The sequence below is a fragment of the Amia ocellicauda genome, chromosome 4 (genome assembly GCF_036373705.1).
Source record: "Amia ocellicauda isolate fAmiCal2 chromosome 4, fAmiCal2.hap1, whole genome shotgun sequence".
Classification (NCBI taxonomy): domain Eukaryota; kingdom Metazoa; phylum Chordata; class Actinopteri; order Amiiformes; family Amiidae; genus Amia; species Amia ocellicauda.
The window spans coordinates 34,196,222-34,208,432 of record NC_089853.1 but is presented as its reverse complement, the minus strand read 5'-3'; the positions used below and the strand labels follow the sequence as shown (position 1 = coordinate 34,208,432).

The 12,211-nt window shown below is 38.2% G+C and overlaps 1 protein-coding gene across 2 annotated transcripts in view; it reads right to left on the bottom strand.

Moving 5' to 3' along the window:
- Nucleotides 1-11,271, bottom strand: part of LOC136748307 (synaptic vesicle glycoprotein 2B) — a 68,762-nt gene extending 57,491 nt beyond the window's left edge. The window contains exon 1 of one of the 2 annotated variants that reach the window (XM_066701938.1): nucleotides 11,116-11,271. The gene's annotated coding sequence lies outside the window, so the exon portion shown is untranslated. Of the gene's footprint in view, nucleotides 1-2,053; nucleotides 2,294-11,115 lie in introns of those variants that run through there. The other variant, XM_066701937.1, reaches the window with a different exon arrangement.
- Nucleotides 11,272-12,211: the final 940 nt, after the last annotated feature.

The window sequence follows — 12,211 nt, the reverse complement described above, 5'->3', positions numbered from 1 at the left end:
TAAGTCACCCTGGATAAGGGTGTCTGCCAATAAATAATAATAATAATAATAATAATAATAATAATAATAATAATAATAATAATAATAATAATAATAATAATATTAATAATAATAATAATAATATACAACAGTGATATTTGTTTTTAAAACTCTGCATGTTAGATCAAATTCCATTGTTAAATGCTATTCTTATAGATGTAATTATTTGAACAGTATTTGAATCTTCATTGCTCACTGCATATTATGCTGATTGAATATTGACAGCTTATGATATTAAGATGTTTGAGATGGACCCCATCATTAAGATTTACTGTGTATATAGAAAATGATTGACTGATCACTTGGACAGGGGAGGGAAAATGGGCAGGAGTGTGTCAGCAGGACAGGAAAGAGGACTGTTGTTCAAAGGAATATGAGAAATCATCACAGAAAAACACTGCACACTGCATAGCCTACTTTCATGTCTGTGTTTATCATGGGCTGTACATTGATTTCTTATCTATCATCTGGCCCTGCCAAGCGGATTCCTCACTAGTTAGTAAAGTCATATTACATCTGATCAATAAAGCCACAGAATTGTTTGTTACCAGAATACAAAAGGTATATATCATTCAGAGCAGGTGACAGTTTTAAAACTTGGAATATGGCAATACATCATTTAAAGATCTATTTTAAAATGTAAGATATTAAAGCCAGTCTAGTCAAATACTTCCTTTTGATTCTAATGCAAGATTTTACCACAGCCAACTCTCTAGTTTCATAATGAATTTAATTATAAATGAACCAGACAAGTAAGTTACTGATTGGGCTAAAATCCTTTAGCAGAATGGAAGATTTGCAATTTGACTATACCCAGTCTGTGGTTTCAAATGAAATAAAATAAAACAAAATAAAAAAACTCTTAGTAATATCTCTGGTTCATTAAGAGTATATGAATTCTAGATGCACAGTCTCTCAGTCCGAGTTTGGTGACCCTAAGCGTATTAATCTGATTCTAATCACAATGTCAGGCCGGGGACCACTGCCCTAGCCTGCTTAATGGAGCCTGCAGGGTATCGAGTCCCACCTCTCCCAGCTGGTGTCTCTGTTTTACAGTGGGATTCCAGGAGTCCAGCATTGCAAAACAGGAGGTAATTTTTGTTCTGAATTCACCCTTCACCATCTCAAAAGCATATAAACAGGCATGGGTCAACAACTACATGGCAATACAAAGTGCAATTACCTTTTGCATATACGCAAGATTTATTATATATAAATAATGCATGGGATCTATTCCACTGCAGATGCCCCCACCCCCTTCCTCTGCATGAAAGACATCCAGCATAATATTGAAATGAAACCTGTACTTATTTAATCAGCAGGGCAGTAGAGCAACATGAAATGATTTAAATTAGTGTTATACTGCAGATTAATACTTAAAGTCCTGCAGTTACCAAAGATCTTTCTGTTTTATTTGGAGATGTGTCCACCTGGAACTTTTCTGTCATTTTGTAGCTCAGCTCATCAAAACTTAGACCTGCATCAATTTAACACAAAACGATTTGGTACAATACAATTAGTAAAATGAATTTATTTTCTACAAAGTAAGGTTCATGTTGCATGTTTTTACAACAGAGAAACGCTTTTAAAATCCAATCACTTTGTATTTAAACTGAGGGATATTACATACATATTCCATATTCCTATTCTCTTCTCTCGATACTTTAGAAACATGTAAATACCACAAAGAAGATTTTTTGTATTTAGACAGTCAGTGGGCAAATAAAACAAATGGCTAAACCTTGGAGGGAGAGAGAGAGAGAGAGAGAGATAAAAGAGTTCCCCACATGGTATCTGTTTAATATTTTACAAAGTTTAGGCTGCTCTGTAGGGACTAACCTCTTTTGAAAATAAATTTGCATCCCTTAACTGTAAGGAAACTCAACATATTCTGAAAACAAGCATCCCTTATATATATATATATATATATATATATATATATATATCAAATAATAAAAACAAGTGATGAAACAAATGGCAAAGAAACCTTTTTTTAATTTAAAAAATGTCTTACCGGATTTGGCTTTCCCTGGTACCAACACTTTCCCCTCTCCAGAAAATATAAAAAGAGGATGAAGAAAATCCAGAGAGAGAGAGGGAGATGTACAGAGTAAACCTTGTGAATCACTTCAGCACCGAGCCGCGCTGCAAAACAAGAGATTAGGATCCAACCTTTCGATCCTCCTAGCTCATCTCAGGAGGAGTGCTCTGAGCCTATGCGTGCCTGTGGAAATGGTAGAGTCCATCCAGGCTTACTGGCAACTTGCTCCAACCGACAGGGGTAGGGAGGGAGGGTCCTGTGTTTGTGTGTGTGTGTGAGTGTGTGTGTGAGAGAGAGAGAGTGAAAGAGAGATGCTGCGAGGAAGCTAGCAGAGCAGATGGGAGGGGAGGTTGGGTTCTGCCGAGTATGACAGATGTGTTGACTTTTAAGTTAAATAGGAAAGATGACGCTGAAGACAAGAGAGGAGAGAATAGCTCACCTTGCTTTGATCTACGGGGCTGGGCTTTTTCACACAAAAATCTGCCCTGGGGGACTTGAATCCACACTGTGCAGGTAGATGTCAGATGATAATTTGCACTGTGCACTGCCATCATACAGCATGACGCAGTACTCCCAAATACACTGAGTTCTCCAATAGGGAGGAGAGTTCCACCTTTTCACTTTGTACTCTGATTCAGAAAGTGCTGGGAAGGTACCACTTAATCACACAGTTCCTGCTGTTCTCCAGTTGCTTCTGATTTATAATGATGCTTTTCATTAAGCTAGAGAACTGAGTGTGCGTGCAAAGGATAAATACCATATGATGATCAACAATTTTTGAAATCACTTACCTTTTGAAGGGCAACAAAAAGTCTTCCATAAGTAAAATGATCTCTTATTTAGTATTATCATTTTTTGTATTATTTAAATCATTTTTGAAGTAAGCACTGGATTCTGTGTTCATTGTATAGGGGACAGCTGCACAATTGTGTCAGCTGGGTCAGTGTTGTTATGAAAAGATAGCAAGTAAAGCTCGTTCTATGTTTCCATAACCTTTGACCTCTCATATTGTGTTGTGAACCATCTCTACCATGACTTACTTTCCCAATAGTCAACACAGGACACAAGCAGCAAATTAATATTCACTTCCTGTGTATTTAGTATTATAAAAAATGCTGGTTTTAATTTGTGTGAGTGGCCAAAGGACACAAAGCTGGCCTGGATTTGAACAAATTGATGCAAAAGTACATGAATCAGTATGAGGGCTGTGTAAATCTTGAAGATTCTGCCACAGATTGAGGGGGCAAGACCTATTGAACTAAACCAACTTTTTATTTCGTTCCTAGATGTATCTGATTTATTGTAAAACTGGCCAAAGTCTGAGCTGACATAAGTAACCAGTAATTACAGAATCAATTGAATAGCAATTACAAAGCCTTTTTAATTAAAAAAATGAAATAAATAACAACAACGGAGAAGAAAATCTACTTAAGCATGACACACTTATTGGCAACTGTTTAAATCATCATTCCAGCCTTCATCAGTAGACTGCTGGATGAAGGCCTCTCTGAGACTTCTGTCTTTGACTATTCTCATACAGCATGCTCCTGCAAATTTGCTGACTTCATCTTGCCCTCTTCATCTTACAGATGTCTTTCAGGCCCATGACCATGTCTCCTCACTCTTATGATCTAATGTATTCATTTATTGTTCACTTTCTCTTCAAACCTTCATCAATGATGCCTTCTTTCTCTGTAGCTATCATATTGTTTTTGGAGTCAGGATCCTGGTTTCTACTATACTTCATATGTTGGTACAGGCACCAAATACTTGCCAAAGACATTCCTATTCCTAAGACACAAAAGCAATTTCCTCTGGAATCATACTATGGGCTATACCAAACCTAAGCTTTAACCCACACGCAAATCATTCATTGCAAACATCTACCATATCGCATTTTGATTTCTAGGTAGTAGAAAGCGGCTTGACAATATATACGCAATTGGGTACAGGTTTGTATATTGCGATTTGCGGGTAGGTCTAAGTTCTGATTATGGTCTAGATCAGAGTCTTCCAAAATGAACCCCCTGCCTCCCAGAGTGTAAATGTATGAAATGTAATTGCACAGTTTTGAGTGAGAGATAGACTGTTACCAACAGGGACTGCATGATGCCCAAAATTGGGGTTCCAGATAAGTATGATGTTTGCTTGCTGTATTTTGTGGTTGTTTCTTGATTTCCATAGTGCTATGTATATATTGGTCAAATATATTTCTCATTAGAATGAGATTACAGTACTACTTGCACCCATCACCATCTGAGGAAGCTAGGGGACCCATTAATGACACCTGCCACTAGTGAGTTTAATCTCACCCAGGAGTTTCTTCTTCATTAGGGCCATCTCCCATGTACTGGGTCTCAACTGCAGGACTCAGTGACTGCAGTAATCCAGAACTGCATTTTAATTTTTGTATGAACAGAAAAGCAAGGTGGATTAAGAAAAAATATAATTTGGCAATTTCAAATTTGGAATTTATCATTAGTTTTTTGGTACTAGATGTTTTGAATGTATTTCTTTTAACAACAGTGTAATACAAAATCACCTTCAATGTTGTAATCAAGTGGCCATACCTTTACCAATCATTGTCAACTGAATCAGTGTTTGTGTGATGTTAGGGAAACCCTTATTATTATTTTTTTGACAGCTGCATTTGTGCTGCTTTTGTGCTACAGTGAAACCCCATTGCTTTCCTTGTATTTGCGTATTATAGACACTGACAGGAATTCATTATTTATTGCCTCTACTATATCAGCAGTCTCTGCTCCTGAGAGTACTTTGCTGTAGAAATTTGGTTTTCTTTTAATGACCTGCCTTGTAACAGATGGTCACTCTGTCTGAGTCACTCCAAACCTGACATTTAGGCTGGAAGGGCCTTGCCTATGGTCCATTTGTAATGTACACCAGTTTCCATTTCTTGATGAATAATGCTTTTAACAAGACCAAAACCCTCAGGCTCCATTTCAGTCTCAATACACTGTTCAGAAAACCGACAACAGGAAAATGTCCCGTGCAAATTCGCAACAAAGACAAGAGAATGACAGGAGAATGTGTTTTACTGTGTGAATTGCACAGCTGTTCTGAAAAACATCTGGCGACCTTAACAGCTTTGTGATGTGATTTCTATTTTTTGTCCCAGAAAGGTTTTACCTTCCAGAGCAGTACTTGCTTATATTATTGCTTGACAGAATAATTCCAGGAAATCTGAAATGGAAGTGCACTCCTGATGTCAAAGTAGTGACATGTACAGTACAATCCCCCCATCCCACTCCAAGCCAAGCCAGTTGGTATGGCCTGGTACGGTACATCATTATCGAGAGTAGATGTCTTGCATAGAGGTAAAGCTCCCTAATCCCAAGACCAGATAATTCTAGTGCAAAGAGGATTAGCTCCACCCCAACAGAGCCATCGCCTAAATATAGATCAAACACCCTTCTCCACAGTCCATCTCTCCATCTCTCCAGCTCTCCAGCCTTTCCCCACCCCCTCTCTCCTTCCAATCTTCCCACCCATCCATCAAACCACCCGGGCTCCCATTCACACACTCTAATGTCCGCCATGAATATTTTATTAACCCAGGCCTCGGCAAGCCTGCTTGGAAAGAAATAAACAAGGCTAATTGACACACTAGGCTTTGCTTGGGTGGCTGTTTAAATAGGTTTAAATGTTTCTTAATAGTTTATTAATCCGAATCAAGGGTCATGGCTTGTCAGTTATCCATTTTTGAATCGCTTAAACTGCCTTTACCATGTCTTTCCCATACTGGGCCCTGCAACCACATCAGTATACCCAAGAAACTCTGCATTCTCCAAACATTTTGCACCTAGATGTTGATAATAGTTTCCAGTGGCCATTATTGCAAGTCAAGCAGGTCATGGGTCACTGCAGTGAAGAGCTTGGGTAACATCAGAAGCCCAGACATGTATAGATTATCTCAGATCTCTTGCAACCAAAGAGCAAGCTGGCAGCTGACCAGAAGAGAGCATTACCAATCATTTTAGGCCTGGGATAGGTCATCCCTGTAGGGGGCATGGTTTCTTAATGATGAGTTAAGGCCACAGTGACCAAACTGGGAAAGGATGTTGAAAACATTAAGAAAAGTTTTGACTATTTTTTATACCCAGGGTAAAGCAGTGATAATTTATTTCGTTTTAGCCTTTACCTTGTGCAAATTCACTCCATTTACATTAATATTGGAAAATAATTGTTAAATATATCAGACGTTAAAAAAAATATTAAAATACACTTTCATGGCTTATTTTGCACCAGATTTTTGATATGTAATTGCAGCAAAGCTCTGCACAATGGGGATTACCATGGGAAGAGACTGCACAGACGAGCACAGCCCCATAATCTGTGATAACTCCCTGTGTCTAGAATATTGCTTCAAGGATCATCCTCGGCACAAAGTAAAATGCAAAACATGCCATTTCTATTCTGTTCAGTACTTTTCTGCATTGGAAACAAATACATTATACAATTAAAAGCATAAGAGAATGGAAGATAATATAGTAAACATTAAACCTAGATTTTTATTATGCAGTCATATGGGACTATGGTATAGCAATGCATTTATGCCAACTTCCTTTCACCTTTGCTTGATTGTTCTGCTGCACAGTAAAATGATACAAGCTCCTCTTCATCTTTCTTTTATTAGATTTTATCCACGTAAATGACTGTGTGTGTAATCCTTTCAGAAGGGCTACGCAGTGATCTGGTGAATGGAGCTGGGATGGCATATAGGAGGGGGGTGGGGGTGCTACTGCAGTGATGACCTCAGTAAATCCCCCCCTGACAGATTGTAGGAACAGCCTTCCTCATTAATCATTGACCCATCTCTACACACGCCACTCATGGGCTCTGACAGAAATTATCATTAAAATCTCATTGGGGGACAGGGGGAGGTTAAGGTCCTTCATCCCTCCTCTCATTCACTTCCTCATCAATCTGCTGTTTGGCACCCAACACAACCTGTCCCTGCCTCAGCGTGTGTGAAAGAAAGCCACTACACGCAGGATGTTAGATCTGGAATAAAGGGCACTGAATGACTGTGTGATCAAGGTCTTCATTTTGATTTTGGGGATGCTGTAATGAAAATCATATATATAAATATAAATGGATTGTGGCAATTCATATTATTTTTTGTTTCTCCAAGACTATAGTTATAAGCTGATGCTGATAAAACAATTGTTTAAAATGCTTACTGTCTATACATTCAGAACAGGGAATAGATATTTAATTTATAATTTTTGAATTTAAATATGAATTGACTGCTTTGAGCATTGTACTGCCTGTAGAACTGAGCGACTTCCTTAAGGGCTTTCTTATATCAGATCTGGACATAAGAAGTTGACAATACTGTATGAACAAACAGTGCTGCCATACGGCTATCCATAATGAAAATGTATTTTGGTTAACCTTGACAGATGTGCAGAATATAGTACGGTGCTGTGTCTACAATGACATGGTACTTTTAGCACAGTTGTTTCTGGTAGTTTCTGTATCGCAGTACATTTCCTGGTACCAAAGTGGCTCAGTATCATATATCCAGCAATCACCGCACAGTTACTATTACAATGACTGCAAACCTTCAAATCTACTTGCAGTCATGGTGTCAGCACAATGTATAGTACAGTTACATGTATAGTATACTGTGTCTTTATATGAGGTATCGTTACAGATCTGTGTCTGTACCATTACGAAAATCCCACTGCAGTTTTACGGTACGTACTTAATGGTACATATTTATGATGGAATATCAATAATTCTACTCCTTTGAGTTTTACTTCTGTACTACAAACACCTGCCTTTTAAAATGAGTATCTCAGAAAAATGTTAGAAATCTATGGTATTAATATTAGTCTTCTGGATTGCTTCTGTGTCTTGCATGATGCCTAAGGCCAAGCTATCAGAAACAGGTGTGTTGGTGTCTGCCCCATTTTAAGCTTTGTGTTTTGACACAGTCGAATCCCCTTTCTGTCAAAGCTGCAAATGATAAGATGGCTAGAGTATGTACTTGTACTAATAATCTGTAAACAACAATTTGAGTGTCAGTCATGTTTTATTGCTCTATAAATACGTCACTCACAGTGAAAGACAATTGCAGTGCGTGGGTTAAATGAAACCATCCACAGGCAGTTATTTAGCAATGAGGAAAGTGGCCAGGTGTGGTGTGGAGGCGGTATTCCCATTGTGCTGTCCATTTACACAGCTGCGGAAGCAGAGTTGTGCTGACTGACACACTTCACACCACACATCTCTGCACAACCCAGGCTATTCTGACTATTGGACACACCATCTGTTGTTTCTGCAGACTGTATCCTCATGCAGAGTAATTATAAGTTACTGATTGGTAAAGAACAACAGTTCAAATATATCCAATGTATGTATACAAATGCATATCATAATTCCACACAAATAGGTGGTTGCTATCCTTTAGATTTGGTTTAAATAGGTTTTTAGTAGCTCTTCAGTTTAGATGTTGATTCAGAGTAATCAGTTAACTATATATTATTTTTATTGTTTAAATCAGATTGTCTTCAGACACAGGGACTTCTCATATTTTGACTTGAATTACCTAGACCTAGAGACTGTTTATATGCCTCTGGATGTAGTAAAGTTCATTAATAGATGATGGAGTGCAGAGCTGGAGACATGGTTGAGGACCTCTCATTGCATTATTCATTCCAGAGAATGAACCTTCACGTAATGGGCAGTTATCCTCTGTCATATATCAGAGGCGGTCTGGGCCTCATTGTAAAACTGCACCCAGTGGGTCAGATCTACCTTTCAGCTGATGGTTGCGAATGATCTGTACTGCAAAGTGGAAAACTGGTGGTTGACTGGCCTGTAAAGCTCTCTAGGATTGGGTTACCGTGGAGACTTGAATTAAGAGATTACTGGTCAATCCCCAATCAGGATAAATCAAAGTATTCCGAACAGTCTGGGTGGGATGATACCTACCCCCAGATGGGAGACAAAATGCCAATTGATAAATCATTCACCGCCACACTAATTGTGTTGTCCTAATATATATGTTTTTAAATGCAGTACAGCTGTAATAAGTCAAAACTCTTTTAAGATACTTATTTGTTAGTTTGTGTTGAAGGTTTAAACATCCATGTTTGTTTTTTAATTAAATAAACCTAGCATGGAAGAATTTAAGGCATGATAATGGACCATACTAATGTATTTAATAAATGTTGAGTTATTGGCATCAGTTTTATGTGAGATAGTTCTGATTTATTAAAGAGAAATACATGTTGGCATGATTAGGTTTCTCTTTTACAATAGCATATCTGTTATTCACAATGTAATATGATTCGACAACTTTAATTAAATATGTAAGAACAGGTAAATTCTGTATTCCTCATGGATATACTACTCAACCTCTAACATGCAAAGGTACACGTTAATAGCAACACACTTAAAGGGAAATCTCTTTATATATTTTAAAATATATTACTTTCTAGTTCCACTTGCCATAAGGGGCGCCTGTTTAATTTGCTTCAGTAGGTAATTATTTAATAGTACTTGCTTCCTAAGAATTCTGCAAGCTCTGGTACAGTGCTATAAATGATTGCAAACATCCATTAACCTTTAATTATTCCTGCACCAAACCTCAGCATACATCAGTGATTTAAAATTACTTCAGGAAAGGTTAGATATATTAAATTGTAACAGACACTAAGACCTGAAAGCTGAAAAATACTGTTTTTCAAAAAGTGATACATTTCTTACAATGTTGTTACCGAGTTCATGAGCATTCTGGATTTTCAGATAATCAGTTGGAAAAAGTGAGTGGATAAATTAGAATGTATTTTTGGCCTAAACTCACTTCACTAAATTAACGATGATATGCCCATTGGGGTGAGGCCAGGGAAACCCCACTGCCCGGTGGAATGAACCATGGAGCTGCTGCAAAAAGGTGAAGGCTGGGATGGAGGGAGGGAAGCAAAGCGATGTTTGCTGTGGGGAGTTTGTTGCCCATATTTCTGCTTGGGTTGCCAATATTGGAGTCTGTCATCCTCCTGCTCATGCTTTCATTAAAAACTCCAGTAAAAGGATCCCAAGTCAATTTGAACTAGATAGAAAAGGCAGCTAATACAGACCTGTCTAGTCATCAACATTCTTTATAACTACTCTGAGGTGTAATTGCTTATTCCAAAATAAATTATCAATTTGTTTAATGTATTTGCTTTTATCCCTACAATGTCTATAGTTTATGTTAACTAAAAACTCCTAATGGAAACAGTAGAATTTTAGACAGTTTTATATGTTAGAAACAAGACAAAACTCTCATATTCACCTGTTTTTTTATTTTTTATTTGCATGTTCATACAGAAACTCCTCAGTTAAAAGCCAGAATTGATCTGTGTAAGTCACTCACACTTCACATAGCATTCCTTGTCCCTGATTCTCCCCCGTTGAGCTGTGCTTTTGGTGCTTGTAAATGCCAAAGATAAATCACATAGTACTGCCATTTAAGACTGAGTTAAAAAATAACAAAAAACAATGCTTCCATCCAGCTTTGGAGTTATCTATGCACACTGTGATCTGAAAAGCAGCAACTGGATATGCTCCATGGAAAACCAAATTCATCACTGCCCTGCTATTTGGAAAAGGGGGAGCTTAGTGTTATTTCATTTAGAAAACCTTGCATTACACTATAAAAAGCCAAGGTTACACAGAGCAACTTAAGACAGTACATTTACATGTTGCAGTGAATAACTCTTAATCCAGTCAAAATATTCAAACCTTCTAAACTGAGAAGGAAGTAAGGATGAATGTGTGACAAGTAATATGAATTGGCTATAAGAACTTATTTCTTATATTAACCGAGCACAGTGCTTCACTTACAGTTTCTGAAGAAGAGGACCGTGCACCACAAGATCTGAACTGCTATTGTTGACTAAGTGGACAAGATATTACAGTGAAAAAGGGTGGGGTTTGTTTACGATCCTCAAGTACCATACAGATTCAGCGATCCCACAGCTTAGTGCCAATTTAAGTAGTAAGTAAAAAGGAATCTGTTTTACCTTCATCAGCATCCTACAGGATATAGTCCCATTGCTCTGATTCCTCTGCTGGAGCCCTCCAGAGCAGGCTGCGCGATGCAGAGAGTAGTGGAGTTTCTCGATGCAGTCCAGACAGGGACTGAATGTTAATGAGCTACCAGAGGGCTTCCCGATATACCAAGGAGCGCTGATTCCATGCATAAGTCTTGTCAGCCCTGCACCACCCACACACAGCACCGCATCTAGTCGACTCAGCGCAAATGGCTCTCTGCTGATGTCGTCTCCTGTGTTCTTCACCTCTGGCACAGAAAACACGGCATTCAGGAGCTCTGAGTACAGCGAGCACAAAGCAGACAGGTGGTGGTGTTATTTCAGGTTGACAGAGCAGTGCTTTACTCTTATCAGTGCCTTTTTGAAGTTGCTGAGCATTTTGACACAAGATGGACAGACATTAAGATTCACAGGCTGATAGACTGACGGACTTGACTGATAGGCTGAAAGAGATATAGATACAAAATGAGATAGTTACATACACACATACATAGATACATAATTAGATAGATAGATGGACGAGATGGATGATGTGCAGCCAGTGTGAAATTGCACAGACAGCAATTTATTTCCTGTAATGTGTCTGTTGACAGTCCTTGGTGTCACACTTGAAAGACAGAGAAATGGGAATTGAGCCTCTGTAGTTCACATCTCCATTATTTATCAATATTGATGGTGGGCATAGCTAACCTTTTGTGTGGGCAGGCAGAATTCAGTCACCAATACCATATATACACTGCTTGATGTTTATTTCATGTTTCAGGTAATCGGGCTGGGGTCTTCAGCCCTGCTCCTGGAGGGTCACAGTCTCCTTTTCTCTGAAGTCTCCAGAACAATTTGCTTAACTGGTCATGAACCTTTCTTTTCTGCTTCCCACTAAAAACAAATATCTTGTTGCATTCCCATGCACATTCTCTTATTGGTTTAAAAACACTTGACTAAAACAATGCATTTTTTAAATGATAAAATACACCAAACACTTTATAAAACTATACTATTCCTAGACTATATTGTTATTTTAGATACCGAAGTCCAAATTCTAACCTGTGCACAATTTGTGGTATGT